This window comes from Bombyx mori, chromosome 17, assembly GCF_030269925.1.
Source record: "Bombyx mori chromosome 17, ASM3026992v2".
NCBI lineage: Eukaryota > Metazoa > Arthropoda > Insecta > Lepidoptera > Bombycidae > Bombyx > Bombyx mori.
Window position 1 is genome coordinate 12,243,974 of NC_085123.1, and position 26,103 is coordinate 12,270,076.

At 35.4% G+C, this 26,103-nt stretch overlaps 1 protein-coding gene and 4 long non-coding RNA genes across 23 annotated transcripts in view; 3 read left to right on the plus strand and 2 right to left on the minus strand.

Moving 5' to 3' along the window:
• LOC101736209 (caskin-2) overlaps window positions 1-26,103 on the plus strand; it is a 339,004-nt gene that overhangs the window by 190,405 nt on the left and 122,496 nt on the right. The gene's annotated exons all lie outside the window — the stretch shown is intronic.
• On the plus strand, window positions 1,340-2,416 carry LOC134200468 (uncharacterized). The gene is made up of 2 exons (XR_009975420.1): window positions 1,340-1,935; window positions 2,020-2,416. It is a non-coding gene; the product is annotated as an uncharacterized LOC134200468 (long non-coding RNA).
• Window positions 2,907-5,885, minus strand: LOC101739649 (uncharacterized). 2 transcript variants are annotated; one of them, XR_005245706.2, is made up of 5 exons: window positions 5,514-5,885; window positions 5,123-5,373; window positions 4,787-4,973; window positions 4,324-4,455; window positions 2,907-4,246 (listed from the first exon to the last, which is right to left on the minus strand). It is a non-coding gene; the product is annotated as an uncharacterized LOC101739649 (long non-coding RNA). The 2 variants fall into 2 exon arrangements; XR_009975418.1 differs by having other exon boundaries at window positions 5,123-5,885.
• LOC134200473 (uncharacterized) lies at window positions 13,831-14,093 on the minus strand. Its single transcript, XR_009975425.1, has 2 exons — window positions 13,996-14,093; window positions 13,831-13,909 (listed from the first exon to the last, which is right to left on the minus strand). It is a non-coding gene; the product is annotated as an uncharacterized LOC134200473 (long non-coding RNA).
• On the plus strand, window positions 23,739-24,651 carry LOC134200469 (uncharacterized). The gene is made up of 2 exons (XR_009975421.1): window positions 23,739-24,172; window positions 24,469-24,651. It is a non-coding gene; the product is annotated as an uncharacterized LOC134200469 (long non-coding RNA).

A 26,103-nucleotide genomic window follows, 5' to 3' on the forward strand; every position in this document is an offset into this window, starting at 1 on the left:
GCCTTCGCAGGCAATATTTCGATATTAAATTAAATTAAAATGAAATCACGCAAAACATTATGAGAAATTGTGTGCATCAAATTCCATTGAGCGCCTTCGAGGCTTGTCACCGACGCTGTCTGTTCGCAGACAGACGTTCTCCCTATCTTTTAGTGAAATTGCTTTTATGAGTTGCTGTGTTTGTAGACATCAAAGAAAGATATTTTTGGGGGAAGCCAGCGCTTAGTTTTGAAGGGGGAGACTGGCGTACTTATAATGAGCTAAACACAACCAAACGAAAAGAATGAACATGCTTAGTTACAATCCTTCAGCTAGGTACATCTATCAAACATGAATTTATCTTCTATCTATATAAGTAAAAATGAATTGCTGTTGGTTAGTCTCGCTAAAACTCAGAACGGCTGGACCGATTTGGCTAATTTTGGTCTTGAATTATTTCTGGAAGTCCAGAGAAGGTTTAAAAGGTAGATAAATATGAAAGTGTTCGGAATTAAATAAAAAATAACCATTTTGTTTTTCCTTTGATGTGTCCCGCGTCGGACGGATTCCTTTTGTTTTTTTTTAAGTTTATTTTATACAAAAGTTTAGGAATTTTATTTATCGATTGAGGCACTACGAAGTCTGCCGGGTTAGCTAGTAAATCTATAAATTTACTAAAACTTCACATAAAACACACGTAAAACGATAAAGCGACCGTAAAAGTTGTAAATTAATATTGTAACGTGTAGTCGTAACAGTGCTATCTATTTTTATCTTTCGGGTCGCTGAGGGCACCTCACGTAGTCGCCGGCCCCCTGATCACGTAAAAATTTGCGACAGCCACAATTTTGCAGATGTTGTGCAGACGCGTCGCGACCGATCGCAAAACGTCAAATTATTTCGTATCACGTACCGCGATTGTTCGCTTACCGCTTACTGCAGTTTTCTGTCATACAACTAGCGCCAGTCGCAATCGGGTAGCAATAATTGGCACTAAAAAGCCACATTACTTTTTTTTTGCTGAACAAACCGGCAAATGAATTTATAAAAGCGCGTTACATATAAACATTTCGAAATGTTTAAGTGGAATTCACGTTTGAAACGCCAAGTGAGAGCTGCTTATTCTGTTCTTTTCATTGAAGCGTTACTAAAAATAAGTGATCTAATAATCATTTTTGCTTTATTTTGAATAATAGCTATAAAAATGTAATTGTGTCATGTTAAACACTGATAACATTTTTTTTTGTAATCGTTTGATAATTTGTAATCAGATAGTTGTTTACGTTACGAACCTATTTTAAAAAAGAATGGATCAAAATTATAGCCTAATTTATTAATTTCATTATCAATTAAGTAAGTACATAAGCTCACAACGATTTATTGATATCTGCCTGCGGGATTCTAACACTGGTTCAGTCGCATCTTTATTAGAAAGTCGGCCGTCTCTACTACACCGCTTAGGCCACGACGATTTCAAATTAAATAGTAAATTCTAGAATAAATGAGTTAGTTTTATGGTTTTATCAATAATAACGTGTAGGTACAACAGATCCATCTTACGCCGACATGAGGCCGACAACGCTAGAACAACCAGTCGATGACATTCTAGGCGAGATGCTGCTATTCTTTATCAAGCAATAGATAGTGGATTTGTTTGACTTGGCAAGAGTAGGCTTTGATTTGAATACCAGAAATATAGTGTAGTCTTTCACAGCTTGAAGGAAAATAAAAGCTGTGCAGACTATTCAAAATAATGTTCACCCAAGGTCATGGGCAATATGACGTGAATAGGAAACTGCATGTCAGACATTAACTTAATGTTCTATATTATTTATAAACAAATGAATCTAATATTTTAAGACAATAAATAAATATTTATTTTTATAATTAGCCCAGTTTTTCGTCGACGAAGCCATCTTAAGAGAAGCTTCATTGCAAATATCAGGCCGATATTTAGTAAGTTATTTTTATTCATTAACCAGGTACTCTTTGCACTCACTCACTGCAGTAAGAATGTTAATCAATCATTATATTATCTAGACTATAGCGGACAACAAACAAGAGTAGACACATCGTGAGCTGTAGTTGTAGAAAGAGGAGAAAATGGAAACTAAGGCGAACCACTGGCTCATGCAGCTTTCATTTCAGCAGAGGCTGCTCGTACGCAAGCAGAGGCCGCGCATCTTCCAGCTGAGATATATAAAAAAATTCAAGGAATTGACCAATATCGGCAAAAACCTTGTTTAAAATAATAAGTTCAATTTTGTTTTAATTTTAGCTAAGTCCGTAATAGTTTATATTACCATAAAAACGAAATAGCGCTTGTTACAATAGCCAAGCAAATCCAAATATATACGTTTTACTTTAGGCTGGTACTACAGTAAATTTTATAACACTAATGAGTATATTTTACGCTAATAAAACTACTCTCAACTAAGCATTTCAAAATGACTATTTATTTTTTTATTGCTAAGATGGGTGGACGAGCTTACAGCCCACCTGGTGTTAAGTGGTTACTGGAGCCCATAGCCATCTACAACGTAAATGCGCCACCCACCTTGAGATATAAGTTCTAAGGTCTCAGTATAGTTACAACGGCTGCTCTACCCTTCAAAACGAAACGCATTACTGCTTCACGGTAGAAATAGGCGGAGTGGTGGTCCCTACTCGTGCGGACTCACAAGTGGTCCTACCACTAGTAGAATACCAGTATTTAGCTTCATTGTATATTTTGTACTCACAGTATTTGGCATGTTCTGCTTCTAGTCTATAGGGTTATAGAGCTATCACCTTGCTATCATCCTACTTACCTCGGCCCCAAGTTCAGTTATGTTTCTTTGAAGTTATCGGCAGTCAATATTATATTTCAATTGTGGCTTCAATTTCATGCGGCAAGAAGTTGGACATGTATTACAAACAAACTACGATTTCCTCATTTAAGAATTATTATTCAAATAAAACAAAATTACACAAAAATAATAATTACCAAACGTATCTAACGGCCGTCTGGTGTAGTGGTAAGTGACATGGTCGCTACACAAGGGGGTCGCGGGTTCGAATCCCGCCCAGGGAAGATATTTGTATGATAAATATAAATGTCTTTTCCAGGGTTATGGATGTATATTAAATATATGTATGTGTATAATAAAAATCTTACATTTATTTCCGTTATCTGGTACCTGTAACACAAGTTCTTTACGAACTTATCACAGGACCAGTTAAATATTTATATTTATATTATTATTATTATCACAATGAACATAAATCAGTGGTGGTTGATCCACATTTTGTCTAAATTATGAATTATGTTTTTCATTTTGTAAGTAATATTCATGTAAGTATCCAACAAAATCTAGAAGAATTATGAATTACTAGTCGATTTGTTATTCATTCTATTCTATTATTTAAAACAGCAGTATATACAATAATATATATAACAACACAACATACAAACGGGGTTAACATAAAGATAAAATGATACAGAACAAATTGAGCACGACAGATATAAAACAACCTCACAATTTTGCTTTCAAATAGTTATGAATCCATCCTTTACTATAAACAAAAAAATGTTAAGGAAATATGTATATTTCCACTAAGCACAATTAAAAAATTATAAGCAGAAATAATTAGGCTATTCTTGCCCTCTCAGTTCACATAATTAAGAACAGCAGTTTTAAAAATATCTACATAAAATTACTAGAATATAGAGGTTGGACTAAATTTAATGTCTGTTCTCCACAATCCAATTGAACCACCCTTAAATGTTGACATGGTGCTAAGTGCTGTGTTTCCTCTTCTCTCCCAAAAAATACAATGTTATGAATTTGATAAGAAACATCAATTTCAGCATCTTCGTCAGAGAGTTGGGGCACTGGAAACCCATGTGTGTTTGCCATGTTATGCAATACAAGCTAACAATTATGGTCTTGGCCATCATATAATGATCATAATGCAGTACTCTATGTACCAACAAGCATCTCCAACTGGCTTTCAATACTCACAATGGTCAACAGTGTATGACAATAAACATTACTGTAGTACTATATATTAACGGCCTTCCCAGTTTTAAATATACTTTTAGATTGAGTATTTTTGTAGTCAGGTTACTGAGACAGAGCTCATGATGTTTTACTTGCCTAAAAACCAAACTTTTTCACTATTATGGTGCAGGTCCTGCATAGGCATATTCAGTTGTGATAAGCCAGACAAATGTATCATGAAATGTTGCATCAATACTTAAAATGTTAAGATCACTATCACAGATCTGAAAAATGTAATTCTTTAAATAAGTACTATCAAATGTTTGTTATTGTGAATGATAGGCTTCAGCAAAATACTTACTATTTGCACATTCTTGAAATGATAATGCTTGCGGTTCTAAAACCTTTCTTCATATACAGAAGATCTGATAAGTGCAAATGAGTGCCATCTATACACCCCAAAACCCCAGGAAAGCCAAATTTATTGTAAAACCTATAATGAAAAGAAATTTATTTACTATTATATAATGTTTTCAATCACAAAATTATTATTGTTGAAATATCTATGTACTATAAAAATAAGACAAATTTTGAATTAAAAAAAAAAATATGTAGGAAAGATTAATGGTGGCCTGAAGGCCTTTCCAGTTTCACCAGGACTTGACATTTCTCAGAACTCTGTTTAAAATATAGCTATCTAAAGCTAAATATAGCTATAGTTATAAAGCTTCAAGAATATAACTGATATATATGATTGACTCGTGGAAATTGTAAAATCAGTGGAACTCTTGTGCTCTATACTATAAGATAATTATTTAACTTACCCATTTTTAATAACTTGTGACCCATTGTACTGTTTGCAGAAACTTTAAATGTTTCAATAAAACTGGAAGATTGTTTAATGCCATAGCCACTTCCCTAATGGCATTGGATTTACTACAGTTTAACTCAAAATGCAAAAAGCTCATTCCCACAGGTTTCTGGTATGAAATTTTGCAATGCTGTTAACACCTGTATAAACAAGTTATTTAAAACATTTAGTTAAGAATAAATCTGAAATCAAAAAAACAATGCTACTTTTGAAGACAAGATTTTGTGAATCTTTTATTTTCTTCATTATTTACACATATTATAATGTTAAATTGAATATATATAAGTACCTTGCATTTTACTTTCTATTCTTGTTCGTCTTGATGATCTAGGTTATTAACGGCTTTAATTCAGAGCACAATTGTAAATATTGATGTTTCGAAATTCTGTAATGTGTTCTGAACAAACTTTCCGATAGATTAAGGGGTCAGGCTTGATCACGAAGACAGCGTCGCAAACGCACTGATTCGTATGTATCCGACCTAAGTTCCTTAGACTCCAAAGCCCCATTTATTATTTGAGCTCTGTCCATAGTACATACCTAGAAGAAATATTAATTTGTAAAAAATAAACTTTATAACCTCAACATTATTAATGTACTTAAATTGCCCAGCGTGGTATTTAATGTTAATACTATGGAAAATACAAACACAAATAAAGATCTAAACCAATTACACTTACCTAAATCAAGTTAAAATAATTTAATTTCACAAATTTTACACTTGCAGATAGTTAGCAACAATTCAGCACCAGATACAAAAGGTGTCGCAAATTTGACAAACGAAATTGCTAAATATCTGCTGTTGTGTGGCAGACAAAAGCATCCGTAATACCGACTTTAGGCCAGTTGTTGTTAGTTGTATGGAAAAGAATGCACTAAAGTTTCACAAATCGCTCTGCAGAGGCAGCACTAGTGATGGTCCGCGATCTGCTTTTTTGTTGTAAGTCCGTAATACGAAATGGACAGTTGACAGCAATATTTGCACAATATTTGTCTTCTGCTAATTGTCTGCGAAATACGTGATACAGCTGCCGGTTATCTCGGAGCGTGCACGGTCGACCCGCTCTGTCCGACATTATATTCGACCGTTACGGGTCTCAACTACAGACCCTACAGACACTAATAAGCACAAAACGCTTTGTATTGTATGTATCATTTGACATTGTTTTCAAATATGGTATTCGTTTCTCTTGGTCTGTCCTTTCGAGGCGTGAAATTTTCGCGTTAAGTATATTATTTATTGGTGGTAGGACCTCTTGTGAGTCCGCGCGGGTAAGTACCACCACCCCGCCTATTTCTGCCTAAAACACATTACTGAAGCAGTTATGCGTTTCGGTTTGAAGGGCGGGGCAGCCGTTGTAACTATACCGAGACCTTAGAACTTATATCTCAAGGCGGGTGGCGCATTTACATTGTAGATGTCTATGGGCTCCAGTAACCACTTAACACCAGGTGGGCTGTGAGCTCGTCCACACACCTAAGCAATAAGCAATCAAAAATTAAAAAAATATCGAGGGGTGACTTTGTGTGGTATCTTTGTTATTAAAGCTCCGTTTTATTTGGTATTAGTATCAACAGAGCGATGTTTTTAATTTAACTTCAATTATGTTTATCAAATTCAAATAGCCTGAGGAAGCTTTTTTTGTTATGATATTTTTTTCCAACTCTTTAACTTTAAATGGCTTTCCTGGGGTCTCTGGTGCTGGACACAATAAGCGCTGCTAACAGCAATAACTCAGAAATGTGCATTTTTATGGCCCTTCCTTCATTTATGGTAAAGGAATAGATTGATCGTTCGAATACGCGTCATGTACCGCTTTCACTGCCAAAAATTGGTGCTTTCGTTTTTATTCTCAAGATTCGAAGCCCGACACAGCCATTTTTTTTATTGCTTAGATTGGTGGCCGAGCTCACAGCCCACCTGGTGTTAAGTGGTTACTGGAGCCCATAGACATTTACGACGTAAATGCGCCACCAACCTTAAGATATCAGTTCTAAGGTCTCAGTATAGTTACAACGGCTGCCCCGCCCTTCAAACCGAAACGCATTACTGCTTCACGGCAGAAATAGGCAGGGCGGTGGTACCTACCCGTGCGGACTCATAAGAGGTCCTGCCACCAGATTTGTACACCGAGGACGTCTTATCCTTTAGGCCACAACGACAGTACTAAAAAGCGAATGAAATCATTTTCAAAAATAATACGGTTATTTAAAAATATTAAACGAAAACAGATTTCTAGAACAAATCTGCCAACATTCAATCGTACGCTATGCCTGTAAACTGCATGACTTTCATTCCTTCGAGATCACAGCCAATTTATAACCGGATATTTCTGAGCGAAACCGGTCCACTTTGAAATATGTTAGATAAATTGCGCCGATCTGCAAGGCCTGCAAAAAAAAAATATATATTACTCGCATGCTTTTGTTTTGTTGTTTTAATAGATGTTTCACATCTGGTCACGTTTGTGCCAGAAATCAGAATGATTTATTGTTAAGATTGTTTTTATATGTTAGAGGATCAGAGTTTATTTGATTTTAATATTATTGTAGAAATACATATATGTACATAGATAACGATGAACGAGCTATGAAAATAGATTTTGTCTTTAACAATGAGACATCGGCAGGGGATAAAGTAAAGCTTTTTACGAATTGTTTTAAGATATCGCGGCGACTTTAAATAAATATCTATAGAATGATTTAAGAGGACTTAAATACTATAACTATTCATATATTTTTTACTGGTGGTAGGACCTCTTGTGAGTCCGCGCGGGTAGGTACCACCCCACGCCTATTTCTGCCGTGAAGCAGAAATGCGTTTCGGTTTGCAGGGCCGGGCAGCCGTTGTAACTATACTTGAGCCTTAGAACTTATATCTCAAGGTGGGTGGCGCATTTAAGTAGTAGATGTCTATGGGCTCTAGTAACCACACAACACTACGTGGTCTGTGAGCTCGTTCAGCCATCTAAGCAATAATAAAAAACCACCATCATTTGATACGTTTTATACATGTAGGCAGTAGACAATCTAGTACAGTGATTGTGGCGTTAGTAATGGGAACTCTTAAATGTAAATCGTAGTAAGAAGACGTAATAATAATGATCTTTTTTTAAAATAGAATTGCAAACAACGCAAAACAATATAAATTCTGGCGCAAAACAAATTCTATTTTGAATATAAGAATTCCAATCAACATTACCATGTCAGAGCTACAGTGATATCTCGATATTGTTCTAAAAAATAAAACACTTCGTAACTAAATCGTGAACTGATAAAACTATCGTAATATATATACGAAGTTACGAATCTAGTTTACCTCTCGAAATCCACGCAAATTTAATAACCGGCTCTCGTCGACTCCGGCCCGGATAACCGGTTTCGAACAAGAGCTGCGGTTGAACTACGACCGGAATTAATTTCGTGTAATAATAGTTGAATAGTTGAACAATATAACCTAGTTTAATGCTTCTCCGCATAGTGTTGAGCGGTAAATCTGAAGTTTATCCTGATGGCGTACCTAATTGTGTACCCTCTGACTGCAATAGGTGAGGCAGACGGCCGATATTCAATAGTGATGACAATTCAACTCTTCTCAGTAACAGCTGTAGTCTTGACAGGGTTGTCGTAATAGTTGTGTAAGAGAGAGCAGATTTGATGCAGCTCACGACGTCTTGATATATCTCCCTACTTGAGACCACCTACATTCATTTTTAATTTGAATCCTCATCTCCTTTTTATCATTGCAACTCCCGCCATAGGAGCAGAGTTCATCCATATTATCTGGAACCGCTGCGTTCATCGACAGTGCGTTTCCAGAGGTCTTTTCTGCCACGCACCATCCGGCTTTGGAATGAACTCCCCTCCACGGTGTTTCCCGAGCGCTATGAAATGTCCTTCTCGCAGCGGCTTGACTCTGCCCCTTACATTGCTGACGTCCATAAGGGACTGTAACCACTTACCATCAGGTGGGCCATATGCTCGTCTGCCTACAAAGGCAATAGAAAAGAAAAAAATTATTCAATACTAATAAATACTATCGATCTTGTCTATAGATAATTCTGTAATATATTATTAACGTATGGAAAGTAACATTGAAGACATTATGTTCGTCTATCGTCCGTTCATCTATCACTCAATAACCGCCATCTCCGTTTCCATGTTGCAATGTTCATCACTTAAAATTCCGATTACTTAGCATTTAGCAACAAATCGTTTCCATTGTGAAAATAATACAAAAGAGCAAATATGTATATACAATAAAATATGTACGTCGGCAATTTATTCCAACGAATAACGATTTAATAGTGATTTCGTCGCGACAGTCGGCACAGCAGCGGCAACGGGCCATTGTTCCATCGGTATATAAGTTCGTTTAATTGACACTTACGTGAGAAAGGCACCGTTATCTGTTTGTGTGTCATAATCGACTAATATTTAACGAGGTCATCGAACTCGGAGAAATGGTCTTTAAAGTATTCGGTTTTATTACAGACACTGGCGGACATGCTAAGTATAAATCTTAATGATGGTAAACGATCATATAATTTATCAATCATATTGTGAGTTATGGTCTTGAAGATATTTAAGGCACAGATTGGAATGCAAAGTAAAACGTCGTGTTTATACATTTACTATCGACCCGCCCTCACTTCGCGTCAGAAACTGTAATTTATTATTGTTTTCTCCACTATTTAATGGATGTTATTATACATATAAACCTTCCTCTTCAATCACTCTATCTATTAAAAAAAACCGCATTAAAATCCGTTGCGTAGTTTTAAAGATTTAAGCATACATAGGGATATAGGGACAGAGAAAGCGACTTTGTTTCACACTATGTAGTGATATTGCACGCAGAAACCTAATAAAATTTATAATAAATATAATACTTAATAATAAATTATTCGACAATATTCTTTATTTATTCTAACAAAAGAGTGTATTTGTTGATATAGAACTGTTGAAATAGATTATACACTTAATATTTGTATACAGCTGTGTACATAATCATTCCCGCTAGTTTTCTTATTACGGTGCTTAAGAATTAAAAAAATTAAAACCTCTTTTCTATTTTACCTATTCTACAGCAAAAAAAAAACATAACTACATTTTTTTTTTTTTTAAAGAGATTTTATGACCTGGTAACTGAGACCTTTAAGTCATGTCTTATTTTAATCTATATTCTTAATTTTATGAAAAATGATATTAAGGAGTGAAATGAAATGAAAATGATTAATTTGAGACATTAATCAACTAGGATGAAATTAAATGAGATGATATGAGATGAAATCTAATCTCAGTAAAATGGTGGTCATTTACTAAGATTTTTCAGTGGACTTTTTGGAGGATCCCGAAAAGTTACGTCCAGCGGCTTTGTTTCATTTTCCCACATTTGTGCACTTTCACAGATATTAAACAGTTAATAAACCACCATTATTACACATTTAAACCCGAAGAAACACTAAATAGACAAAATAAAACAAATCACACAACTTCACTCCTCGCGTTCCCGCCAAAAAGTCCTACATAACTACAAGATAGTGTGGACCACAGATGAAACATAGAAAATAATGCAATTTGTTATTATTAACGATGAGACGTCGTGGTCTACGTAATAAGTTGACATTTTAATGTTTCTTTTTTTTTTCAAAGACCATTCTTCCCCTTTCTTATGCTTTGAGCCTGTACGTACTCGCACAAGGCATTCGTGAGAGTATTTGTAAAGAAAAAGTATATATTTTTCCGCACGACTGTCGTCCGCTCCTTTTTTGGGGGCCGGGAAGAATTTGCATTTAATGGAGACAGTGTTATTTGTTTACTATAAGAGGAATAACGAGGACTGCTTAGCATATCTGTAGTGGAGATTAAAGTAATACTTAATTGTTCTTGATAAGGAGTCTGAACTAGTTTGAATACTAATTTACTGGCTGATAAGAATGATGTGGCTCTCAGCCTATGTACTGAAACAAAAAAAAGTCCATCTAATTTTAAAGACAGAATTTACTAGACAACCATTTACAATAAAAAAAAATTAGAACTTAATGGCCAGATCGATTGAAAAAATCTATATTTATATAACTAAGGTTTGCTGCGATGTAAATTGACAAAATGATACATTTCAATTCATTTTAATTTCTCGTGGTTCGATATCTCAGCATCATATTGATACGTACACTCGTAAATGGAGACCAAACAAAATACTTAACGTTTATATTCTTGAAGGTCATAACTAGGGTTGCTACATTTTTTTCAGCCTATAAAGGGCAAATGCTTAAAGAGGCAAAAATATATGGGAATTTAGTTTTTTTACCCGGGACAAATAAAAAACAAAATTATATAGTGACATTCTTTATTATAATTTTTTTGATATTTCTCCGAGGAGCAAGTCAGTTTTAACATATTTTTATCGTTTATAACATATTTATAAAAATCAATACAATTATAATCGTACGGTTCCAATACGGGACAGAGTCAGTCCCGCCGGGACATTTTAAACTAAGCCTAATAAAATACGGGACGTCTCGGGAAATACAGGACGTCTGGCAACCCTAGACTCATAACCGAAATATCAAAACGAACGCAAAGAAATCAAAGCGTTTATTTCTCGTGCCAACGCAGACGACCAATCGCGCAATATCCTTGCCGGCATAAATTCTTGAGTCAGGTCCCGGCCGCGCCGGGTCGAATTCTCCGAGCTATTATTCGTGTGCCCTGAGACTGAGCCTTTCAATACCCTTTGTTCGGGCTAGGAGGCTCGCCCTTTGTACCTGCACTGTCTCGAGACGAGGGCCGTTGTCGACTTTTTGGAAGATTGAAAATCTTGGTACTCGAATTTTGTACGACAAGATTGAGGTGCAGATAACTTAAGAAAAAAAACATTTCATATGATTAAAACCAAGGAATCACTTTATAATTAAATTTACATCAAAACAATACAAATCAGGATATATATATCGCGTTTAAAGAACGCCTAGAAGAGATTTGTTTTAGTGATAAAGCTATATAAGCTATAGGTGCCCGTTTTCAATTCATTGCATTCATTATTTATTTTAATACATCAAAATAACAAAATAATAACGTATATAGCGAGATATTACAAATCATATTAATAAAAAAAATTGGTGTTGTTTATCAAGAATTTGGCAGCTGAGGCAACATTCGATTTCCCTTCACTAAAACGATGAAAGCACACAGAATTAGTCGAATTTCCCGTCACACGTGCCCGATCACAATGGTTCAGAGCTGTACAATAGAAAATTTGATCTATTCAAGTGTAAATCGAGATCGAGTTGGATAATTTCGAGGAGTTGGTGGAGCACTGTGTGTGTTTATCTAGGGAACAAAAGATTCCACCCTCTTTTGTAAAAATCACCGGTTTTCGTACTAACAGTCACATGTATACTAACCAGATCGATAACGAAAAACAGTACGGTTTTAAACTTCAGAAATCGACAGTTATGGCTGTAAGTAAAGCCATCAAGATTGTAAGAGAGGCCAAGGATGCTGGACAACAAGTGGCAATAGTGTCACTCGACATAAGAGGCGCATTCGACAATGCTTGGTGGCCATCAATATTTTGTCAGTTGAAACGAATCAAATGTCCCAGAAATATATATGGTATTCTCCTAAGTTACACAGAAGAGCGCGAAGTAGTGGTCAGGTTATCAGACGTTGAATCCACAAGAGCAATGTCACGAGGCTGCATTCAAGGATCTGTCTGTGGCCCACCTATGTGGAATCTCATAATGGATGATTTGTTATCAATCCCCTTACCAGACGAGACATATTTACAAGCATATGCTGATGATGTGCTTCTGATCTCAGCTCATAAAAATATTCAATCCCTAGAGGATAATATCAATAGAACTATCAATAAAATTCTGAAATGGGGAAATGTCAATAAGTTAACCTTTAGTCCCGAAAAAACACAACTGATTGCGTTTACAAATAAAGCAAAAAATATACAGATCCAATTGAATGACAAATATCTCAAGCATGTAAATAATATTAAATATCTTGGCATAAATATAGATTCCAAATTAACCTTTACTAATCATGTAAAATACATAATTGACAAAACCAAAAAGCTTTTTAATAAACTAAAGATACATGTTCGTCCCACCTGGGGAATTCATCCTGAAAATGTTAGAACCATTTACCAACAGGTCATTGTACCGATCTTGTCATATGGAGCGTCCATCTGGGAACCAGCTTTAAAAAACAAATACATACAAAAACAACTCTTATCACATCAGAGAAGGTTTTGTATTAAAATTATTCGCAGTTTTCGTACCATTAATACACCACTTTCAATAGTCTTATCCCAGCTTCCACCACTTCCCATGCAAATTAAAACCATAGCAAACAATGAAAAAACTAAACTAAATGAATCTTCTCCGTATCTACCAGATGATATAACCTTAGAAACCCCTGCACATCCTAGAATGAGATTACACCCTGTTAACCGAAAGCCTGTTAAACACTACATAGCTAATGACCAAAACGAACTTGAAGAAGTATTCTTACGACATACAGAAATTATATACTACCTGTATACAGATGGCAGCAAGTCTGATGATAATGTCGGTGCTGCTGTTGTGATACAGGATTCGCAAAATATAATTCATAAAAAATTAATTAAACTGCACAGCTCATGCTCAGTCTACCAAGCTGAGCAATTGGCAATAGCAACAGCTTGCAAGTGGGTAAGAGATCAACGAGTATGTGCATTCGTTGTCACTGACTCACTTTCCACGTTACAAGGCTTATGCAATAGCAACACATTTAATCCACATGCAGTCATGACTCTAAAATGCATCCACGAAATAGAAAGGAATGGACAACAAATTAAATTCGTATGGGTAAAAGCTCACAATGACATACCTGGTAATGAGCTGGCGGATATAGCAGCAAAAGAGGCTGCTGGATCACCAACAAATACTAATTATGCCAAATTCCCAATAAGCTTTGTAAAAGAAATAAATCAAAAGTCACTTACTAAAGAAATTACTAATCTGTATAATGAAGTAGATAATTGTAAATACACCAAGCAGATATTTCCAGATTATACATCCTTAAAGAAATTTATAGATAAAGTTCCACCAAATTTCGCTGTAACACAATTTCTCTCAGGACATGGTTACCATAAAGCATACTTACACAGATTTCGTATAACACAAGACCCTTTTTGTCCCTGCGATTCAAACACCATACAAACGATGGAACATTTATTATATCATTGTCCAAAATATTTTAATACAAGGTATGAATTCGAGACTATATGTCGAATACATAACATAGACTTTAAAGATTGCAATGAAATTACAAAAAAAGAGGAAACATTGAATAAATTTATGATACATTTAAATGAAATTATTTATAGCCTCAAAAAATTTAATAACACTTAAATATAATTTAATGCACTGTGTTTTACATTTCTATTTACACTTTTACAAAACATTATATTAACCACTTACAAATTTACATGACATCTTAGTTTCGTTCATTTACATATAAAGTTATATATTATATTTATATACTGTCTACTCAAAACCCCCCTTAAATTATTTTACCTCTCATAATAATTATATTCTAATATTTAAATACCTATGCATCTTGTTAAATTTCGAAGTAGTCAATAGCGTCGAAATTTAATAAAAGTATCTATTAGCTTAAACAAAAAAAAAAAAAAAAAAACAGTCGCTTTGCTTGTACTTAATTAGAATAATTTTATAAGCTTTCATTTAAAATTTACTAAATTTTTTTTCTTTTCTTTTTCAGGTAAGCAAAAATCGGTATTGTAAATCAAAAGTCCTGTCTGAGGTAGGTGGTAAATTATCGGTTTTTTTCGACATCCCTTTTTGTAACATCATTAACTTAGAAAGGGCGGACAAACTGCCAGTGATGAAGATAAACTACCAAACTAAAACGCAAAAGGAATTTCTTTGATTTTTTCCCCTTAAATGTCTTAGGAACCGTTCCTAAACCTTGGATGCAAACTATATGGACTACGAATCAACGAAATTTTAAATTTTCGTTAGCAAAAATGATAATTATGAACCAATTTCCAAAAGCAAATATTCTCGCCCAAAAACATTTAATAGAACACAAAGGTGACGAAACGGACAATTGCAGCTGAGACTAAAATACCTATGAAATTTAAAACGTCTTTGAATTTAAAAAAATCTTATATTAATTTAAGGAAGATCCGACCTGTATGTTATGATTTTTACATATTATAATATATTTGAGAGTAGTACAATGAATTCTTATTGGCAATCATCAGATTTTTCTTTTTTCTTGTATCAATTAAATTATATAGAGTTAAACAGTGGCACGTGGCAGCACCTATTAAATATATCTTTAACATATAGTAGATTAATATTTGCTATAGTGTCATTACTCAGGTAAAAATAAGCAGATATGCTGTATAGATTAAATGCAGCCTATAACTCCCTTGGTAGCGGTTGAATGTAACAAATTGCCACTTCCCCTACATACTAAACGCAAGTAAAAAGGTCAATTAAAATTATTTTGTGTTACTATTCTGACAAGGTTCTTCATGTTAATATGATTTTCGGCCAGAATACCTAAGTCGCAGGCAAGATTAACATCATATATTAAAAAGCACAAAACATTCTGTCCATATTGAACTATCACCTTACAATAGAATAACTCCATCGATAAAAACATTACTCAGACAACAGTAAAGATCCGTAGTGAAACAGTAAAAAGTCTCGACATTACTTACACAAGACAGGTTTTTTAAGAAACTGTACATGTCAAATTAAGTAGAAAGCAAAAGTTGTCCGAAGTTGGTGAAGCGAGGAAAGTGAAATGCACCTGACCTGTCCGGCCATTGTCTGTAGATGGAGGCCGAAGATTGTTGCAATTGTTATCGCTGGACGCTTGTCAATCATCGCTGATCACTCTTTAACTAGACCACAGATTCTCAATTTTTTTTTATAAAGACACTAGCTTTTGCCTGCGACTCCGTCCACGTGGAATAGTTAATTTGGCATAACGCAAAATTTTACCGACTCTTCATTTACGCAGTGGAAGCCCTCAAAAGGGATTAAAACCCCAAATTTTTAAACATTATTTATTGGTGCTCCGCTTGCATTGGTCTTAGCGTGATGATATATAGCCTATAGTCTTCCTCGATAAATGGGCTATCTAACACTGAAAGAATTCAAATAGGAACCAGTAGCTCCTGAGATTAGCACGTTCAAACAAACAAACTCTTCAGCTTTATAGTATTAGTATACTCGTAGATAAAGCGGTTATTTTATGTTTTAGATAAAAACCTATTTTACAGAAAAAGAAAAGTGGGCATCTTGACTTTCTACCAACTACGCCAAATGAACCCTGTCTTGCCTATGTAGCGGATGCTATGATGCTTTATTATGTAAACCTTGTAGATATGTTTTCATAGGACCTTATATATTTCTGTGGAATTCTAAATTTAAGAAGATCCCGTTATTTCCTCTACTAATATAGTACAATTCAACAATGGACCGAGTTCATCCCAACAACCTAGATTGTGCTTATGTAAACTAACTGCAATGAACAATTTGGCGTTTCCTTCGCTATGACATGTTCTTCTTCAAAGAAGCTCTGAAGATAACTAACAAGAGAGCGGCACGTGTGTCCCTGGTATTATTACTGATGCCCATGAGCGACGACACCCAACTACAAACACGTGGTTATGCTAGTTTATATGTCATTTCACAAAATGATTGTTTTGCAAATAAACTTGCGAATGAAGAAATTCCCCGTTATTAAATTCTGAGCTAATCCGAGAAGAATAAAGATACTGATCGTTTGAAAGCAGATGTGAAATACCTCAAACAGGTCCTGGCCGTAAATGAAACAGCTATGTTTAATCTGATCGAAACATCAAAAGGAATCTAAAACGCTACAATAATGCCTTAAGGTTTGTGTATAGCTGGGAAACGTACACAAAAGAGTGAAAGCGAATCAGAAAACGTTTAGTTACACGACCATTGTCTGATCGAATTTGTCCCTAGCATCGATCAATTGCCTAGCCGAACTGAGTCAATTGAATCTAGAGAACTTCAAAAGCAGTGCACAAATATTATTAAAAGACGTGCTGTTTGTTTGTTTTGGGTTATCGAGTATGTACAACGGTGATGCAGACCTAAATTATGCTAAGCAAGAAATTATTATAAATAAAACTTAGGCAACTTTTTTAATTTATTGCATAGATAGGATGGAATAGGGTGGACATTCTCACAGCCCGCCTGGTGTTAAGTGGTTACCGGAGCCCATAGACATTTAAAGCGTAAATGCCGCCACTCACCTTGAGACATGAGTTGTAGGTCCTACTTTGAACATAACAACGACTGCCTCACACTTCAAACTGAAACGCATTACTGCTTCACGGCAGAAATAGGCAGGGCGGTAGTACCTACCCACAAGACGCCCTACCACCAGTAAGAAGTAAGCATCTTAAAAGTTCTGTAATTATTGTATTTTTTTGTAACTTTTATAGAATTATTAACAAAGTAGGTTTGATGTCCAAAATATCATTTATTAGATGGGTCGAGATAAGGAAATGTGAGAAAGGAAGAGAAACGACTTGATTGTGCTATACGACAAATGAAACATATTGCAACAGTGCTTTTGTCCGCGACCCCAATCCCAGGTAATCCCGACTATTCCCGACCAATCTGTTACAAAAAGGGAGTAGTATTTTTATGAAACACGAGTAATCTTCAGACGTTCGTAATGAACGGAAAGATAACTGAGAATTCCTTATTACAAGCAAATGGGAAATGAATATGGGACACACAAATAGAAATAGATGGACTTAAAAAGACCATTAGAGTATTTTGTTTGGGTTTTACGAATCTTAGACATAAATAAAATAATATTTCCGGTTTACTATCGCGTTTATTATTGTCATTTCAATGTTTCAGATATTTTGAATACCTAATGTACTTTTTACGTGGTCACAGACATATAAGGTGTAATTGGTGGTAGGACCTCTTGTGAGTCCGCGCGGGTAGGTACCACCATCCTGCCTATTTCGGTTGTGGAAGCAGTAATGCGTTTCGGTGTGAAGGGTGGGGCAGCCGTTGTAACTATACTTGAGACCTTAGAACTTATATCTCAAAGTTGGTGGCGAATTTACGTTGTAGATGTATATGGGCTCCAGCAACCACTTAACACCAGGGAGGCTGTGAGCTCGTCCACCCATGTAAGCAATAAATAAATAAATAAAAAATAAAACATCGATAATTGAATATTGCGTTAACTATCGTCTAATTTTCGATAAAAACTATTTCTTAATGACTGGTTTTTCTTTTATATAGCCAAATTTTTATTCTATCCCTCATACTCCAGTTTAACTAAATATATTTTATTTGTGCAAACTATTGTAATCCTCTAATACCGGTAGTATTAGTGAGAGACTATTTCACAGTGGTCATTTGATTAAGCTAAATTGTCTTTTCTTATAGATTGGAACTAATCCGATTTAGTATTTTATTTATATATCTTTAAAATTTAATCCAACAAATAGACGATGTTTCCGATTGAAAAATCAAACCTAAAAATAAAGGTTTTGATTGACATTTTATGGATTAAAAGACTTTTACAACCGATATAGACGTTCCAAAGGAATTTTAATGGGCACATAATAAAACTACCTACGAGCCATGTGACAGATGTTTACACTAATCATGAGTTAAGATGCTGACATGTTCCTTTTGCCAGTGTAAGGCAGTAAAAAATTCGAACGAAAAACTAAATACATTTTATTTATTTATCCAAAAAACAATGGTCAAAGAGAAATATTGTTTTTCGCTATTGAATAAGTTATTTAATAATGAACTATTCTCTTATAATTATCGTGTATCAAAATAAAAGTTTTACTAAGTTGCTTTTTCACTTGCAATGCTTAATCCGTAGCAATCAGTTTTGTAATCAGGTTTATTTGCTCTCTGTCTGAATGCTATATGTCTAAATATATGTTTTTAACGTATACAATACAGTCTTTAGTTCCCAATTTAGGGCCAAACGAACGTGTGCCACCTCCCGCATTATTATTATTTATTATTGTATACCTACTAGTGATAATGCGTATTCTTGGCTAACAATGATAGGCGACATCTTGCCTGTCTCTACAAAGTATTCATTTTAGTTTAAAGGATGGGGTAGCTGTTGTACAACACAATAGAGATATCGACCACATATTTCAAGGTACCTGATAATAACTATTTCACATAAAGTAGAAGTCGAGCCACCAACAAGGGCCTAATACCCTAATGATATAGTAGTTTGCTAGCTTCGTCACATACCTCTTTATAATGGCTCCACGGTTAAAAGTAAGATTTTTAAAATTCATCTATATAAATGTTTCTGAAATGTAATAACTTAAAGACAAAAGCTTTATGAAATAATTTTCAGCGCTTTAATGGTGAACGCCAACTACATTTGTATGTACTGATCTCGTCTGTAAAGTAATTTGAAAATTTCCCATCGGCAATAACGTTTACAATCTCGACTGTAAGACGTCAGATAATCCAATAGAATCACGAATCAACGATTTGATTACAAACAAAGTACTTTAACGATTGAAATCTGACTGTAGATCCGTACTGGGATTTGGAATACGAATTTATTTCAGTATGTCGTTATAGAAAGACGTCAAAAACGACAAATTAAAAAGTTACCAATACATACATTAAGTACAATATTCATAATGTACGTATAGATGTTCTCTATTACCTGCGAAGAGAATGGCATACGGCTGATGAGCTTAGTCTCCAGTCTTGTTGACCTGACCGTCTGTCGCTAAAGAATCTGGTCATACGTCATCTGAAACAAGACATCTCGTAGCAGGAAACACCGTTCCCAGTTTATTCCAGATCTAACTGGCACATAAAAATATATATCTGGAAACCCTCTGTAATGGTATCGGGTGATTGAAATGGGTTTTGGCTCCGCAAGCGATGCGATGGTTGGAAATTGATGACAGAATCATTTTAAAGAAATACCCAGAAATCTCCCCATGTAGTAATACCAGTTTTTGCTTTAACATTAATCTCTAGCCAGTCTAACTTGGTAGTAAATTTTATTCAGCTAAGGCATATGTGGCCAAATTTTATTTTGGCAATAGCGCGTGTTGTAAGACTGCATAGTTAGATAGATACTCCAAAAATATGATTTTAGATTTGACGGGTGAGAAAATCGCGATAAATTAAAGACTTTGACCTTGTTTCTTTTTTTATTGCTAATATTCGTGGACGAGCTAACGGCCCACCTGGTGTTAAGCAGACACTAGAGTTTATAGACATCAACAACATAAAAAGCCGCCACCCACCTTGAGACTTGGGTGCTAAGCCTCATTTTTTTACAGTACAACGGCTACCCCACCCTTCAAATCGAAACGCGTTACTGCCTTACGGTAGTAATAGGCAGGGTAGTTGTACCTCTGGTGGTAGGTAGTGGTACCTATTGCGCAAACGGGTGAACGAGCACACTTCCCACCGGTGTTAAGTGGTTACCAAAGCCAATAGACATCAACAATGTTAATACCCGCCACCTACCTTTAGATATGAGTTCTAAGGCCTCAGTTTTATAGTAATAGCTATAAATTGCTTCCAAACATAATTCGATACCCTAATTTTTGCTAAATTATCTAAAGAAATAAATACCTCATTATCTGAGAGCTAAACAAAAGCTGAACGCGTACTCACTGTGTACTTATTACGTAAATTGTGTAGCGGTATAAGCAGTAACAGACGCATACAAGTCAGTTAGAGTCAATTAAAACCATCAACAAACGAATGTGACCTCGATAGTGGCAGCTGGACACGATGCAGACGCGCCGAGCTGAGCAACGCGGATTAACCCGTGGATTATACACAATGCGCATTAGACGCAGTTTGGAGTGAAGTATAAACGTTGAGCGGGCTCGGTAACACTTTGTATTTGTGTGTCAATTTAGGCACTAATAGCCGTCCGGTGACTATGATATAATCGAATTGTCTGTCCGAAAAAATCAATTAAGAAGGCAATGTGCACGTCGATTTTGTACTAAACGCCGCAAACTTGTCTAGCATCTGACGGTTTTAATAAATTTTTTTTATTGCTTAGTTAGCTGGACGAGTTCACAGTCCACCGGGTATTAAATGATTACTGGAGCCCATAGACATCTACGACGTAAATGCGCCACCCACCTTGAGATATAAGCTCTAAGGCCTCAAGTATAGTTACAACGGCTGCCCCACCCTTCAAACCGCTTTTTCTAAAAGTTAAATTAGAGAAAGATAGAGATTTGCTTGGAGAGGGATACGCGGAAATGTTTTCCTGTGATGAAAGTTAGTTTATTGCGCTGTGTCATTATGGGGTCCATAAACTGCCGGTCAATCTGTCAACTTCCGATGGTAAGTAAAATCAGAGATCAGTAAATCGTACTTATTTCGGCATATATACCCGACCTTGCCCGGGTCATGGACCATGATAAAAGTGTTCTACGTATTAATAAAGTTACAAAAGTATTTTTATACGAATCCGCTCTGTCCTTTTTGTGTGATAGAGTAGCAAACATCCAAACAAACTTTCACATTTAGAATGTTAGTATAGATTTAAAAAGTAAATTAAAAATAAAAATAAATATTTTATTAGTCTCTCAAAACTTGGAAGCGATATAATAAATAACTTTTCGGTCACGCATCGATCGAGTTTCCATCAAGTGTTACGCAACATTACTATTCGATCGTATTGCCTTATTCATCAAGTCCCAAATAAGAACATCATTATGATTACACGTAACACGAATGTATACAGGATTTTGTGCTTTCTGACGAGAAGCATATGGCTTAGAATTATACTCTCACAAAAATTACTCGGTCAATCCGAATAAGTAGTTATTGTGAGTAAAATTACGATCTTTATTTAAAGGTCTCGTAAATTATAGGTTTAGGTTTTACTGTCGCTTTAATGTCAATGAGACGTATGGACGTTATTTTATTGCTTTAATATGCGGTCGAACATACGGCTCACTTGATCGTGAGCGGTCACCAGTGCTCATAGACGTCGTCGTTCAATTTTTTTACCACGAAAATGTCGAAAAGAAAGACATTGCATTGAGCGATGTTATACTGTGTAAGGGTCGAACACTAGGAGCAGGCTTAGGGACCCCGGTAACCGTACTTGTCGAACTCAACAAAAGATTTCGACGTAAAATCTAACCCATGCATCAGCTCGCTGAGTTTCTCGCCGGATCTTCTCAGTAGTAGATTCATTCGCGAAGCAGTTGCTCTTGAGTTGTTAGGTCTCTTTCGGAGGCGCTCGGGCAGTTTGCAAATCCCGCCCCTACTGGTTGAGTCTTTTCTCGCCCACCTGTCCTGGTGAAACTGAAAAGGCATCCGGACCACCAGTAAACGTTCAATCATAAAAAAAAAACTATATAAGGGGTGATGGCCGTGATGGTCCTAAATTCCATGCCTAGAGCCCGCGTTCCCCTCCCAACATCTACGGACCGCCCTGTCCCACATACCCCGCGTGCCCCCTAGGCGTGGGGACCTCATAAGAGAACGACCGCAGGCTCAAAAAAAGGTAGGGCGTGCTTACAACCTACCAAATACCTATGTTAAACCTACATGGTATTCTTATGCCGTTTATCAGTAAGCGTAGACATTTAGGCACCGAAAAAAATTAATTATCAGCACTAATTGATTTATCAATTATACAGTTCGAAAATATTTATCAATAGTATATTAATCAACGTCCTTGCTGATGCAATTGTTATCCGATAAAATCTGATTAGTCCAAAGAACAAATTCACACAATTGGTTCACACACACGCTTCCATTCGATTGCTGTAGAATTTATTTTTGTTTGTCTGTTTCTCTTCATATTGATATTGACAAATCAACAAATTGACATTAAATAAATAAAAGAAACAACGCAAGGTGACGTCACGTCAAATGTAAAACAACAATAGAATAAAAAAATCGGATATTGAATGATCAAATATTGACGGGATTCAAAATTGACAGTTCGAACAGATGTGCCACCCCCATGTTACGGATGTCGTTACACAACAGAGAAAAGATTGGGGAAGGAAACGCCTTTGTCAAATCAAACGTCACATTGTCGCCTGTTAGAGATAGTAATGTTGATTTTTGTTTTTTTGTCATTATATACTTCTTAATTGATTGTTTTACGCAATCAAATGGACGAACGAGACGTAAGTCGTGCTTCTTACCACTGATGGCTTCGGATATTCAAGAAATTAACAACAATAGCATCGGAAAAAGATATCCGGGAGCGATTGTAGCCACTTAAAACAACCTTGAAAATAAACGAAGAAAACCTTTTCCAAAATTGGATCAACAAATTGAATCTCGACAATAGAATCATCTATTTAAATGCTTAGTCTGCTTGATTGATTTATCTACGCAAAATAATAGCTTAATCTAGAATAGTACTCTGTCTTTGGGTGTGGGAAAAGTCTTTTCTCTCTTCCTATGCCGATAGCCTTGAGTGGCTATATCAGCTTTATCTTAACGTGTAGGTGAGCTCTCGGGGTTCAAACCGGAGGTGTTGCTAACACTGGCCCCCTAGCAAGAGCAGTGCTTCGCAGAATCTACCACCGACCGGGACGATGAAATTCTCTGAGCATTAGACTGAAAACTACTATATTAATATTTTTTTACGCGAGTAACTCCTACAAAAACAAACTTAAGCACAGAATATATAATAATAACAATTCTAATATTAAAAATACGAACCTTCGATGTTAATTGTAATAATAATACATCGAAACAAATGAATGTGTCCGCAGAGAAGTCATCACGTTTCTAGTCGAGGCCATATTGTTCAAGCCGTCGCAATTCTAATTTAGAGTTCGAACAAGAGAACAACCCGACACTGATTTACACAGAATTGACTTTGAATTATTTATGGAAATTGGAGAAAATGCAATTAAAATCGTTGTAATAAGTAGAATAAAATTTACGCATTTATGTTTGGCTAATAATCAATGTGCACTTTTTAGAACTACATAACCCACATACGATGCGATAACGTCACTTATGCAAATTTTTCAGAAGTAACGTTGGAAAATTCAGCAGCTTATTATAGTTCTGCCTTCGATCAACAATAGTAACTAGATTTCGGGTCGGTGCATAAAATCCGTCTCGTCAAATAACAGCTCACTTGAAATGTGAGCTGTTATTTTGTTTAGTTCACTTCAAACACAGCCAATGTTAACCCGTCTCACAATACCGCAGTGTGTATTCAAAAGTTGCAAAAATAAGGCCCGAAAAAGCAATTTAACGGCCGGAGTATCTTACTTTCGGTAAGTACATGAAGTGTAAACTATATTTTAAGCTTTAAACTTATAAATAATATTAAATTTTGAACAAAATTACCGATTTTTAACCACCGCTACAAATGTTGGTCAAGGCTCGGCCAACACATGGACAAACTTTTGCTTAACAGAACAGTAAATGCATGGAGTAGATTTGTGTTGTAATAATTTTTCGAAATTTGTTAGCAGTACTTCAAAATTAGTTGGTTAAAACTGCTTAATGCTGCTTTTGTGTCTGTTTGTTGGACTCTCATTAGATACTTAGCTTTCCATTTTTATTTTAGCTTTCCTAGCAATCACGTGTGCAGAATGGATCTCGATTGTCGCCAGAGAAACAAGAGATGACTTTTATAAGCCAGCTAAGATCTCCGCTCATTGACACTGGACATCTTTGCCTTCCGTGCTCACGACTACTGAAACGTGGCCGAAACATTGTAATAAAAATACCGCGCTTGAAACCGTTTAAACGTTGTTTTATTATGTGCACTGGTCGCGAAAACTTAAAAATATATATTACACAAAAACGTAACGCTAATAAAATAATAAGTAATGTATAGATACTAACAAACATACATTTCCAAAACATAAAAAGTAAACAACAAAACTTTTACTTTAATTCATTAATAAATTATTTTAGTGTTCAGCGCGACTCCCTTACCTCCTGTAGTAAATAGAAATCGGCATTTCAAGAAGCAAAAATAAATAAAGCAAAACGATGTTAGTTCTCAGAGCAATTAAGGGAAAAGTTACTTTATTTCTTGCAGTTTAAGATTGATTTAACATTAAAAGTTGTTTAATATATGTCTTTTTATTGGTAAGTGACAGGAGTAATTTATTGCTTTGCTCGTTTTATGTGACGAATGATCGTAAGTATTAGATAATGTTTTGGAGATTTGTGACTTTATTACTAGGTGCCATAGTTGTAATTAGTTTGAACGTAAAAGTGTTTCAAAACTTTTTTCTCCGTTTGTTAGTAAACGAATGTAGCTATATAAGTATATATTCACGCGGACAGTTTTTGCTTTAATTTTGTACGTATCCCTTTATCTAGTTACTATTGTTGATCGAAGAGTTCTGCTATAGAAATAAAATGATAATATTTAAACTACAACTTTAAACTCCCATCAGTAAAATCAAAAATCTCTCGCATCTCACTAATAACAGTTCAGTGCTAACAAGAATTGCATAAGTGACTTTATAGCACCGTATATGCGATATATCATAAATTTTATTTCTAGCGGATCACGTAATTGTTCAAAGAATTTTTTAATACTTATACAACCTGACTATTTCTGCTGTGAAGCAGTAATGCCTTTCAGGTTGTGTGGTGGGACAGACGACACTTGTACAAATTCCTAAATAATAATCGGTTAGTAAACCGCAACTTTAATTCGTTTGTTTAAAAATAAACATTAGATTCGTGACAATTAGTGTACCAACTTGAACAATTTACAACATAATTCTTCACGCGCCCGCCAAAAGTCCTAAATAAATCATTTCACAGATAAAACAATTCCAGCCCGAAAACACAAACATCTCACGGAATCCTTATCATACGGTTTATTAAGTATTCGAAGCACAGATTAATCGAGACATTTCTCTTCAATTTTTCATTCGAATTCTTATCCGGAATCCCTTAGGTTTGGTTTTACTTAACGAAACCTTATTTAAAATAAACAGGCCGGTGTAAACGGCCTACGTGCCAGAAATTCTGAACGCGTCAATAGCGCGCCATTATTTTTGCCGGCAATAAAACGAACGCGACCTTAAATACGTTCCGTTTTACGTTCGTGGAGTAGGTAAGTAAATTTATTTAGGTGTTAGGATTTAACATGTAGGTTGGGTTCGGTTTATTTAATTAACGTTAACTTTTAATTACACATTTGAAAAGACCATTACTCCTTTCATAGCAAAAGTTT